Here is a 13,158-nt window from a genome sequence, read left to right on the forward strand (position 1 = left end):
GGCTTACGAAAGTCACCTAGCAATGGGTGGAACTTCAAGAAATATAAAACAACATTTTTGGTGGCCTTCAATGGACACTCAGGTATTAAAGTGGATCGACAATTATAACACCTGTCTTTTATCTGACAAACATTGGAAGACAAGTCACACCCCTTTGCATGTTGTCGCCGGGACACCGCCGTTGGTGGTAGCCGTACGCTCTATAAATGGAAATGGATATGTTGTGCCATTACCAGTAGATGCATGGTGTAAGGTAACTTTAGATTTCACAGGACAATTCGAGCTATTACTTATTGATAAAAAAATACCTAATAGTACTGATTGACTACTACTCCAAATTAGTCTATTTTGAGTTTTCCTTAGCCCCAACTTCCATGGTTGTAATAAAATTCTTAAACAGAGTTTTCAATATTGAAGACTCTCCTAAGGAGCTGATGACAGCCAACAGCACACACCACATCGGTGTAAATGACTTTTTTCTGTCACATTACATAAAACATTTGAAAGTGGCTCTCTATTCACCATCTTCTAATGGCCTTGTAGAACGAATGAAGAAATTTCTAAAGGAGGCAATTCAGATGGCTTTTGCTAGAACTCCTAAAACAGTTTTTAAGACAAAATGTGTACTCATATCGAATCACAACACACAATACTACAGGCATTTCTCCATTTCGCTTATTGCGCAAAAGGGATCCCACATCCAAAATGTGTCAGGATTGGGTTACAAAATTGCAGCTGCAGGATAACAGGCTGTGAAATCTGATGGTTCACAGTCTGTTCAGTTGGAACAGGATCCTGTACTTGAATGGACAAGGCAAAGTTTTGTAAACTCTGGAATCAGAGTGTCTCGTAATGTCTCGATACCGTTAAAGTATAAGGACTGTTTTCTCTAATAGTAATACTAGTAGGCATATCTGTTTTGTTTTTGTTAGGGAGAAGAGGATGTAATGAGTACATGTACACATTTGTTCTAGTCCTCCTTTAAGTTATGTTTGGAATTGCTTGTGCTCATGTAGAAATGTTATCATTTAACATTACTTAACACAGATTTGTTATTGCTCAACTTGTTATTCCACGTTCACCTTCTCGCCCTGAGAGTTTCAAACGCTTCTATGGAGAAGTTGCAGCTGGAAGTCACAAGACAAGGATCCTCAGGATTCGGGCTTTTAAACATGACCAAAATAAACCCTTTATAAAAGGCATTTCTGCTTTGGATACCAACTTTTACATCGGTGAAGTAAGTTTATGTCGGTGGTGGAAATGGAGGAGTCTTCACTATCGACATAATGAAGGTCCACCAGTCTCTAAATGAGGTAAGTGGACCTTCAGTTTGGCATAGAGGCTACCTTCTCTGACAAACTCTTTATTGGTCCTTATGGTTAGGGAAAAAGTTCAATTTTTGCTATTTGAATGCTGTGCTCAAGTTCTTTGTTCTTGCACTATATTCAGAATTAAATGAAGGTAACATCATATATCTCAGTCTGCCCCAAATAAGTTTTCGCAAACGGCAGAGAGTCCAGAATTTGGTAGTCCTTAAAGCAGCTTACCTCAAAAAATCCAACCACGTTTGTCCAACCAGAATTCAACTCCATCGGCTCACAGTTAAACAAAGGGTTCTCCATTGAAGCCCTCTGCCTCATGCACAAGATTGTATTTAACAGCCGAGATTAAAAAATAAAATGTGTCCTGGAGGGGGGAGTCTTGGCCTTGTGAGCCCTCAACTGTGTAATAACCTAACTCGGATTGATGCGCTCATATTGGCTTCCAGCAAAACCTTAAATGCCGTATTTGAATTTTCCAGTACTAGCGAGCTTCTGTTTGGGCACAAATTGTTGCACCTCTCAAATATATTTAACCTGATTGAAAATGCAGGCTGGTTTCAAAAGGTTTGTTGCTGATCCCGTGTCCTTATTATTTCTTCACTTGTTTATTGACCTTTTATCATCCATACTGCTAAAGATTTAAGATATCCCCACTGCTGTCTGAGGCCTAAGTTTGCAAAATTGGTGCTGCAGGTCTGCTTTCTGCTTTTAATAAATTGCACATTTGTATTAACCTTTAATATTTCTTAGCTTTAATGTCTAGGGTCTGTGATTGTGGCATTACTGTAACTTAACTTTTCCACCCTGCCGCTTCAAATTACATATAGGGGATGGTAGTCATGTGTTCACCTTTATCTGCAGGACACCAGCATTAGGAAATGCAATGGGTCGGCTTGACATGGTGCCCATCGCTATATACTAAACAACAAAACATCTGTTTCTTCTACTAGTGGCTCGCCCGGTTATCACCCCAAAGTTCGCAGGAGAACAATCCCAATATTGTGAGGGCGCCGCCAATCCGCAATTTACCAACAGGCAGAAATGCAACCGTTACTGATACAAGTGCCCTGCCATCTGCTATAGGGAATGCAGGGGGAGGTGGTTGTGTGACTCAACATTCCTGTCTTCCTATAATCAATCTACCCCCTGAGGCTGTCCCTTATGTAATAATTTTGGCAGGAATACCGGAACTTAAGAAAGGGCATAAAGAATCACAGTTAGAACTACGCAATAAGATTCTGTTTTGGCTGGCTAAAAATAAGCAGTTCCCATATGATAAGGCAGGTGAGATCTTGATGGTAAGGAGGGTTGCTTGGGTGGGCCCTACACATAAGTCCATCTGTGGGGATTGTGTGATTATTAATTTTAGGCACCCAGAAACTATCCAAAGATTAGCATTTCAATCCCCGTTCCATAGGAAACATCCCACGACTATCCAAGCCCTTACCCTAGATTTCTTTTACCCATGTTCCCGGAGGGTGGGCGCCCCTCAGTCTTCAATTGACTATGAAAGACGGGGTATGAATTCTTATATTACTTCCTCTAGTTCCCAACAACATTTTCCTCTCTTTAATATCCCTGTATCTAATCGATATGCCCCACTGGAGGACGTAGATTGACTGGGAAGGCTGGACGCCTCAAATACAGGTAGATATCCTTCAAGCCCTCCTGATCCATCCACCCATTCTGGTCAGATTACTAGTATCTTGGGAACTGGAATCAACTCACATAATAAGGATACTCCAATAAATTTGGATATAACAAGGTTTGGTGCAACTGAAGGTTTGCATCAGTCATCTTCTGCTTTGCCTTTATGGCCATATAACGAGAATGAAACCATCAATTCTGTTAGTGAAAATAATATTAGCCCTCCCTTTGGTCCAGTTACGGCGACAAGGGTCTCAATTGATGATGGTGGAGGGCCGTTGGCATTTGAAAATAGACTTACCATTTTGTCCTGGAACGTGGCAGGGCTTTCTAATAAGATGTTCTGCCCCGACTGGGGACTTTTTATTGACCAGTTTGATGTCTGCCTGTTCCAGGAGACTTGGAGCAGGGAACATTTCTCTAGGCTGGGTTTTTTGTCAGTTAATAATTTGGCTTCGATTGGCAAGAGGGGTAGACCCTTTGGGGGTTTGTCCATCCTTATCGGCTCACACCTAGGATGCACAGTGACGCAATTAGATACCCCAATCCTAGATCTTCAATGTATTAGACTTTCCTTCCTGTCTAAATTTAGTGCGATCCTTATTAACGTCTATTCCCGTCCCACTAGGATGGGAAAAGAATCACCAACATTGGATATTTTAGATAATGTTATATCTGCAATACAGGGGGAGAGTACATTGATTGTTGCAGGGGATTTCAACTGCCAGTATGAACCCTTGCCAGGCATCATGGAATCTATCACTAGCGAGGAGGACTCGGTTTGGGCCATTCCAGATCTTCAAATACCTTCGATTAAGGCATGGACACCACTTGCTCTTCAAATGAACTCTATCACTATGGCTCACTCTTTGAAAGCCTGTAATGGTCGTGCTCAATCCGACCTGGAGGGTAATGCCACTTTTAACCGCCCAGGCCAGCTTTCCCGTATAGATGATATCATGGTGGAGGCAAGGACTTGGTCTAAGGTAATTGACTTTGTGATCCTTCCACGTCATGATAGTGACCATAATGCTCTGGTACTTGATATAAGCCTTCCTGAGATGGGTTTAAATATGGAGGATAGACTGGATAACCGAGGAACTCCCCTTCTTTCAAACGACAGAAGAAGGCTTAAATGGCCAACGGTGAAAAAGTCCCCAGATAAAATGAGTACCCTCTACCAAGTTGTCCATCATGCGTTTTTTGAACTAAGTGGTCATTTAGACCATGGGCAGGAAGTGTTTTTTAACCAAATATATAATATACACACAGGTCTAGCGACCGCTCTCGCTGAATTATTAAATCCATCAATGGCTAAACCCAGGAAGAATAGGAAGGCCTCTACATGGTTCGATTCCAACTGCAAGAAAGCCAAGGGGGCACTCCTGGACGCAATTAAATCCCTGAACAGACCATTAATAAAATACAAGAGGCTAGAATACAAGAAAGTGCTAACCGAGGTCAAACAGAACTGGGAAAATAGCAAATGGGATGCCATAAAATTTGCCCTCGGGAATAGGGATATGAGGGAATTTTGGTCAATAATACGAACTGGCAGTAGGGATGGACAAAAGGCAGATGATCCAAATATTGCACCAGAGAGATGGGTTGAGCACTTTCAGATGCTGTATGCCCCTCCAGTAGAACCTAATCCCTTTTATGATCCCTCTGCACGGCCACTGTCTCAGAACATCGATGAGACGTCAAATTGCTTCCTCGATAATCCTCCCTTAGTTCATACTAATAATGAAAAATCTGATATCAAAGTGACATTGAAGGAGGTTGAACTTGCTGTAAAAAGGCTCCCAGTAGGCAAGGCGCCTGGCCTCGACAAAATTCCTGGTGATCTTTATAAGGACCAAACAGAGATTTGGGTCCCATATCTCTGTTTATTGTTCAACGCTATATTTCAGGGTTCTAAATTACCTGATACCTGGGTGGGAGCTGAGATTATACCAGTGTTCAAGAAAGGATCCCCACTACTCCCGGCTAACTATCGTCCGATCAGTCTGATCGATGTAAGTCAAAAACTATTTGCACGTATCATTCTCGATTGGCTCCAGACCTGGGTGGAGGAACAGCTGATCCTGAGCCCCTATCAGGCTGGTTTTAGGGAAAAGACATCCACGGTCGACCAGTTACTAAGGCTCCAACTTTTGTACTGGAAAACTGTGAGAGTAGAGGGTGGCAGCCTTTATTTAATTTTTGTCGACCTTAAATCTGCCTTCGACTTGGTACCCCGTCAAATACTATGGGCAGTATTGGAGGATATGGGGATCCCTGCATATCTCCTCCATATCATTAGGAGACTTCACTCGGATAATTTTGCCCAAGTGAGGAGTGGTAAATGGGGAGGCTTAACATCTAAATTCTCAGTCAATAGAGGAGTAAGACAGGGGTGTGTCTTGGCACCCACCCTATTCTGTCTTTTTGTCAATGCACTGATTGCCCACCTTAAGGGGGTCAAAGACATCGATGCCCCAAAGTTAAAAAACGATCAGGTGGTGGCATTAATGTTTGCTGACGATACCCTCCTATTGTCAAAATCGGCAATGGGAATCCAACGTGCCCTGGACAGCTCTGTCAATTTTTGTTATAAAAGGGGGTTGGAGATTAACACACAAAAGACTAAGTTTATGGTCTGTAATCCACCAAAGCCCAGATGTGTCAATCCCTCCCTGAACGGCATAGCTTTAGACAGGGTAACTGTATTTGAATACTTGGGTATCACTCTCACCGATAGAATGGATTGGGGCCCACAACTGGCTAAGGCTAAACTCAGACTTGCGCAAACCACAGGTGGTATCTTAAAACTCCACAGGGAATCCACCTCTAAGCCAGTTGCTTCCATTATAGAAATATATAAAGCAAAAGCACGGGGAGCAATTCTATATGGGGCGGAATTGTGGGGACATTCTTCGGTAGCAGGCATTAGTAAGACTGAAAATCTATTCCTAAGATCACTGTTGGCTCTTCCATCTAGTACCCCTCTTATTCCCATGAGAATGGACATGGATATTAGACCTATAAAAGAAGAAGTGGCTCTACGGCCCCTAACCTATTGGCGCAGACTTTGGGTTACCCCTGAGCTGACGCACTTTGGAGCCGAAACTGAAGAGGTATGGGCCTCCCTGGGACTGAGAAATTGCCTTGGTTTGCTTTTATAAAAAAAGAAAGTATGAGACTGGGTTTACCAGGTTTTTGGTCCAATCCTACAGTAGCCTGTGCTGAGCTGTCGCGCGCTGATTTGGTCTATTTGTATCGTATGAATAGAATCACAGATACCCTTAGCAATTCCGACTTGGGCTCACTTACCCTCCACTTTTTCAATATAAAAGACGAATATAGAGTGGAGCCGTTCCTAGATGAGATTCTACCCAGTGCAGCGAGAAAACTTTATCTGCAATTTAGATATAGTACACTCCCGCTTAGGGTTTTCTCCTATAAATTGTCGGCCAACAAGACAGTAGAATGTCCGGCCTGTGGGGCTAAGGAAGAGACTGAGTCCCATGTTCTCTTTTTTTGCACAAAGTATAAATCCATACGGCAACGGTGGCTTGTCCAACTTTGTAGAAATCTGGGGTTTAGTCATTACAATGAGGCCCTCAGAATACTTAAATGTAACACTTCTACTCCTCTTGTATTCTCTGTTTCGTGTTTCATCGATGCTATGTGGCGCTGGAGAAGATCCTTCTTATAAACAAAAAAATATCCTTTTATATATATTCACCTCCAGAAACTAATCAAGAATTGTAAACCTATGTCCTTTCTAATGTTTTTATATTTCTTACATTTTTTACAATTTTTATATATTGAATGATAACTGCTCTCTGTTTTTATTTTTAAGTGTTGTAAATACCAGTAATGATATTGTCTGTAAGTATGTATCTTTTAGGGTCTATGACCGAAATAAAGATTATTTGACTGACTGACTAGTGAAGTATCTATATTATCACTTAATGATAAAAACAGCTCTGAGAGAAAACTAAGCAAGCAAATTAAGTAATTAAGAAAGATGACTGTCTCATTTTATGACCATAAAATATATTATATTTCTGTTGTGAGGAGACTACAAACACACATGATTGGCCTTAACAATGACATTCCTTGTCACAATAGTTTCAGGATCCACTGGCTTGCAAATGGGCCTCGGCAAAACACATGGGTTTTATTATAAAGAGAGCCCGGTCAAACCATAAGTTTGTTTCTTAGTTGAAGCTTTATTCAGCCTGCCAAGGCGTGACTCGTCCTCACCAGTCTCAGCGCTCCACTGATAACATCAGAGCCCTCAGAATAACATTCCTAATGGAACCTGAAAACCAATACAATACATCCTTCCCCTTTCACCTTGAACTAAAATATAACAGTGCATTAAAGATAATTAATTAGCATGAAAAATTATCTTTAAAACACAGGGGAAAAAATTAAGCCTGTGGAGACATCTAATTGGATATCGCACATTGTGATAATGCAAAAAGCAGGTGGCCGTTTTAAGGATTTGCGTGGACCTCCTCAGTGTCAATCAAAACATTGTCACGACAATTTCCGTTTACCCAACATCAATGAGTTGTTGTTATTACTCAATGGTGGTAGGTACTATTCAAAAGTGAATTTGAAGAGTGCTTATCACCAGATTCGCCTGCACAAAATCACTATGGATCTTAAAGCTTTCATCACCATGGATGGGACTTTTTCGCTTCACAAGAATGCTATTTGGATTATTATCAGCGGCCAGCGTGTTCAAGTGGATGATGACCCAAGTATTTAAAGGTTTCACAAATGTAATTTATTTTCAGCACAGTTTCGTATATGGAGCCATAATGGAGTAGCACAACCAAGTTTTAAAATAAGTGTTAAGGAACGTGTTGGATGTTTGACTTAAGCTTCGCAAAGAAAAGCGTGTCTTTTGAAGCAAATAAATTGAGCATTTAGGACACACAACATCAGGAGGAGACTCACAACATCAGAACCCTCAGTATAACATTCCTAATAGAACTTGGAAACTAAGGTTCCACATATGTAATGAATACAACAGGTTTCCTGTTAATTACAGTGATTCTGCTGTTATGCTCCGCCTGGTCAGATTATAGGTACACTGTCCTCTTTCTACACCCTCTTTTTCTTATCCTATAATCAAGGAAGCTTAATGTGTTCTTGCATTTCTTTAAGGCAGATACCTCACCCTTTACACAGTTCAAAACACATTCTCATTTAGAAATAGGATGGGGGTCATCATAAGATTTAACTCTTAACATTGATGTTTGGCCCTCAAGTTCTAGGATTAGGTCCAGTGTCACTGATGGACTATAAAGGGTAAACAATGAGGCAATGGTTGCATAACCCATAGGAAGGGTTATCACTATCCCATACTTTTGAAGAAACAGATTTTAAATATCAACACAATAACACACACATATTGACATTATTTTTATTGTTGCGGAGGTTGGTGAAACCTAGTCTTAAAAAAACATAGCCTTAGAAAAGATTACAGGGTTGTTATTTGGAATTGTTTTGGTCATAATCGACCAAAGTAGCACACAGGATAAATCATCACAGGCAGACTTAATGTAGAGTGGTGACACAAACACACATCATGACGTCATAAGTCCTGCAAACACAGAAAAGTCTCCTGTGGAGTACATTTTCTGATGTTGTAAAGCATTTCAAATTGTGGGGATTGCCGCTTCAGATGTCTTTTTGGAAGGACAGCAGTATTTAGGTGAAGAGACCAGTACACATCCTTGACAAAGTAAGAACGACTTTTCGATCACACCTATATTTAAGGTTAACCTGAAACGTATTTCATTCTCTCAGAGTTTTGTAAATAAATGAACTGCACTTTATGGTTATGATTTTCCAGTGTATAGGTGGTACTTCCTCTCTCACTCCAAGGGCCTATCTACCCAGGGTTTAGGGTGAGACAAGACCTTTGTTCTGTGAACCTCAAACATATTGTTTTTCTCTGCTCCATTAGAAGGGACATGCACAGAATGATTTGGAGTATTATACAGGTTAGAGCATATGCACCATGTTTGATTGTTGCTATATTATTCAGAAGCAACAACATGTCAGCACTACTGACTATAAATTGTTTACTTAGGAACTGCTTGAACCTTCTGTGATTTAACACAGCAAGTATATTTAATTGTTCTATGATACTCATTTCACACGGTCACGAATATATTACTCATGAATCAGGTTAGGGCGAGGAAGGCCACCCACCTCTCTGAGCTTAACTGATGGCCCACACATGTTGACCTAAAGATGAAGAAATAATAGATATTACTTCAACATCCTTCTTTGTTTTTAACCTCATCAATGGCACCTATAATTAAAATGATCTGGGGGAAACACTAGGAAATATTAACAGCAATTACTGAATCCCACATACTACTTTACCCAAGAGCTCCCAATGTCATTTGTGCCCATTCACGCAGAGATACACCCTGAATTTGGACAGTTCCTGATGATGAAGCGTTTGAGGGTTCTCTGTCCATTTTAACAGTAACTCTATAGGATTTGTTGTCACACTTAAGTTTTATTTTTAGTCTAAGCTTGCAATGCCTTTTTATTAGTTATCTATCCTGAGGAGACCCATTAAATAAATACAGGAAGCCAAAATACGCCAAAACATTCTGGAGGCAATTTTCTATAGAAAGACATTGATAAAATAATACATATAAAGTGGAAGAACAACACCAGGCAAATACATTTTAATTGCTTAATTAATTTGCCACAATATAGCAACTTAAACACTAAGTCATATTGATGGTGCTGGATGAAAAATAGAACATTGACTCTCTTTTGTAAACCTTTTAACTGAATTTCCTTTTTATCTCTTTATAAAAGGAATCATTATGTTTACAATTGAAAAAATAAATGTTATCATGTTGAATAATATTGTATTACAATCCTAATTGATGTAAAGTAACAGAAATAGCTGTCATAACAAGAAGTTGTGTGCATGTGAATAAAGGATCTAGGCACCAACAAATAAATAGACAGAGTGCTATTAAACTGAGTTTTATATATTCCTTGTGGAGAATCTAGGGTATTTATTTTCTTCCATCTCCTCATGGGTTATATGGAACACCTTGTCAAGTCTAATTACACGTTAAGGCATAAGGAACTTGGAGGAGATGGCGCACAAGACAGTGGAAAATACACCCTTCGAAGAAATTTCCCAGACTTAGATGCACAACCCAAGACCCTAGAATACCAACACAATCAAGCAGACTTCTGGCTCAATGGTACCCAAGTATTTTAACCCCACCTCAATATTACCCTACTTATCTTGTTTTTGTGCTTTTCGCTATAGTTTGCATTCCGCTTGTCTGACTGATCACCTTTGTTGTTTTTTAACCTTACTTTGTTCCTTTTGCTCCTCTAGTTTCATGCCCAATAACGAAAAGTTTCTTACCTGTCGGTGTAGTTTTGCAGCTTGAAGATCTTTCTGGATTCACTATGCTGTGCATTATTCCGCGATCTTGTGGTTGGGTCCGGATTCGTAGTCTTTTCTTTGTTTTTTTTTTTTTTTTTTTTTTGTAGCCCAGGTGGGCGTCGACGTCCACCATTTGGTGCACCTCCCGTGACGTCGTCGTGCTTCCTGCGGAAGTCCCACCTTTGGGGCGCCATCTTCGGGTTCTTTTTTCCCTGTTTTTTTTTTTTTTTTTTTTAACCCTAGGCGATTGATTAATCCTTTTGTCCATATTTCTGTACGTATCCACCTATTTGATCCTATCCATTTCACCCCCTCTTCCTCCAGCCTCATCTTCCTGGCAGAGGTGGGTGGGTTCGCTAGTGAATCCAGAAAGATCTTCAAGCTGCAAAACTACACCGACAGGTAAGAAACTTTTCGTTTTGCAGCGTGAATCTTTCTGGATTCACTATGCTGTGCATAGATTTTGTAGCGGTTTTCCTATTTTTGTGGTGGCTGGGTGGAAGATGATCGCTGGTCGTTGAAAATGTGTTGTAGCACCTTCTGTCCGACCTGTGCTTCCTTATTCATTTGAATGTCCACGCAGTAGTGCTTTGTGAACGTGTGCACAGATGCCCAAGTTGCTGCGAGACAGATGTCTTGGATGGGCGTCTTTGCCAGGAAGGCAACTGTGGCCCCTTTTTTCCTTGTGGAGTGAGCTTGTGGCCCCTCCGTTAGCTCCTGTCCAGCCTGTTTGTGACAGAATTGAATAGTGAGGGCAATCCACCTAGCGATGGTGCCCTTGGTCACTGGTCTACCCATGAAGCTGGTAGCAAAGGACACAAACAGCTGCTTCGACTTCCTGAGTTCCTTGGTTCTTTCAATGTAGTGCATCACCGCTCTTCTGGCATCGAGGGTGTGCAGGGCCTTTTCTGCGTTTGTAGTCGGGTTTTGGAAGAAACTCGGTATCTGGATACTCTGATTCATGTGAAACGCCGACACTACCTTGGGCATGAAGTGTGGGTCCGTCCTCAGGACAACCCTGTCCTTGTGAATTTGAATGTAGGGCTCCTGTAGCGTTAGTGCTTGAAGCTCGCTCACTCTGCGTAGTGAGGTTATGGCCACTAGAAAGGCAGTCTTCATCGTCAACATTTGTAGATTGGCCTTGTGAATGGGTTCAAACGGCGCCTTCATGAGCTCCGTCAGAACCACGTTTAAATTCCATGCCGGCGGCGGCAACCTTTTCGGGGGTGCCATTCTTTTGGCTCCCTCCATGAATCTCTTCACCACCTGCGAGCTGAAGAAACTTCCACCCTTCTCACCTCTGGTGTAGGCAACGATCGCTGCTAGGTGCACCCTTAGGGAGCTCGAGCAGAGGTTACTCTTTAGAAGGTGTGTGAGGTACCTCAGCACAGTTGAGTCTCTTGTCATTCTGTTGTGCAGGCCCTTCTTCCTGCACCACACCGTGAATCTCTTCCACTTTGCGCTGTAGCACTTTCTTGTAGTAGGTTTCCTTGCCTCCCGTAGCACTCGCATAGTGCTCTGAGGTAACCTTAGGTGTGCGAACTCTAGGTCTTCAGGAGCCATGCTGCTAGGTTGAGGGTCTCTGGCTCTGGGTGCAGGACCTCCCCGTTTTGCATTGAGAGCAGGTCTTTTCTTCTCTCGAACCTGTACGGATTGCCTTGCGCCATTTCTTGAATCTGTGAGAACCATGTCTGCCTCGCCCACTGTGGGGCCACCAGGATCAGAGTCATGTTGCTGGTTCTGCACTTGTCGAGCACTCTGTGCAACAGGGGTATCGGTGGAAAGGCGTAGGCAAATGTCCTCGACCAGCTTATCCATAGGGCATTTCCCTTGGATTGCTGATCTGGTTGCCTGGACGCGAAGCTTTGGCATTTTGCATTGTGGCGTGTTGCAAAAAGGTCTATTGTGGGAGTCCCCCATCTCCGGAAGAGTTTCTCCGTTTCCTGGCCATTGAGCTCCCACTCGTGTGATGCTGAGGTCTGCCTGCTTAGCCAGTCTGCCTCCACATTGTCCTTCCCCGGTAGGTGAATTGCCAGTAGATCTATCCTGAGAGGTATGGCCCATCTCCAAATCTCCTGAGCTAGGGATGAGAGGGGAAACGACTGTGTCCCCCCTTGTTTGTTGATGTAGAACATCGCCGTGGTGTTGTCTGTCTGTACCAACACCCTCTGCCCGCACAGGTGTCTCTGGAATGCCTTCAGGGCTAGCAGTATCGTTTTCAACTCGAGGTAGTTGATGTGGCGGACCGCGTCTGCCGGAGCCCATAGACCCCTCACTCTGAGGTTGTCCATGTGCGCTCCCCATCCCATCTGCGATGCGTCCGTGGTAATGGTCACTGTTGGGCTTGGTGGTGTCAGGCTTCTCCCTGTTGTTATGTTGTCTCTGTTCCACCAAGTTATCTCCTCCTGCACTGCGTGCGTAACAACCACTAGATCCTCCCAACTTCCGTTTGCTTGTGACCATTGCTGTTGCAGCCATTCCTGGAATGGTCTCATGTGCAGGCGTACATTCGGCACCAGCTGGATACAGGACGCCATCATCCCCATCATCTTGCTCACCGCCCTCACTGTCAGAGCTCGCCCCTTCTGGTAGAGCTGCGTCTCCTTCAGTAGGGCATCTGTCCTCCTGTCGCTGGGCACTACTGTACTGTTGAGGGAGTTGATCTGTGCCCCCAGGAAAATCTTTACCTGTTCCGGTTCCAGCGATGATTTTCCCCAGTGGATGGAAAATCCCAGATTTTTGAGGGTG

At 42.6% G+C, this 13,158-nt stretch overlaps 1 protein-coding gene across 1 annotated transcript in view; it reads right to left on the minus strand.

The window, feature by feature from the left end:
• Window positions 1-8,383: 8,383 nt before the first annotated feature.
• The window catches only part of GRK4 (G protein-coupled receptor kinase 4), a 468,205-nt gene continuing 463,430 nt past the window's right edge, over window positions 8,384-13,158 (minus strand). The window contains exon 17 of the mRNA XM_085642501.1: window positions 8,384-10,792. The gene's annotated coding sequence lies outside the window, so the exon portion shown is untranslated. The remainder of the gene's footprint in view (window positions 10,793-13,158) is intronic.

This window comes from Triturus cristatus, chromosome 2_2 (assembly GCF_964204655.1).
Source record: "Triturus cristatus chromosome 2_2, aTriCri1.1, whole genome shotgun sequence".
In the NCBI taxonomy this organism is placed as follows: domain Eukaryota; kingdom Metazoa; phylum Chordata; class Amphibia; order Caudata; family Salamandridae; genus Triturus; species Triturus cristatus.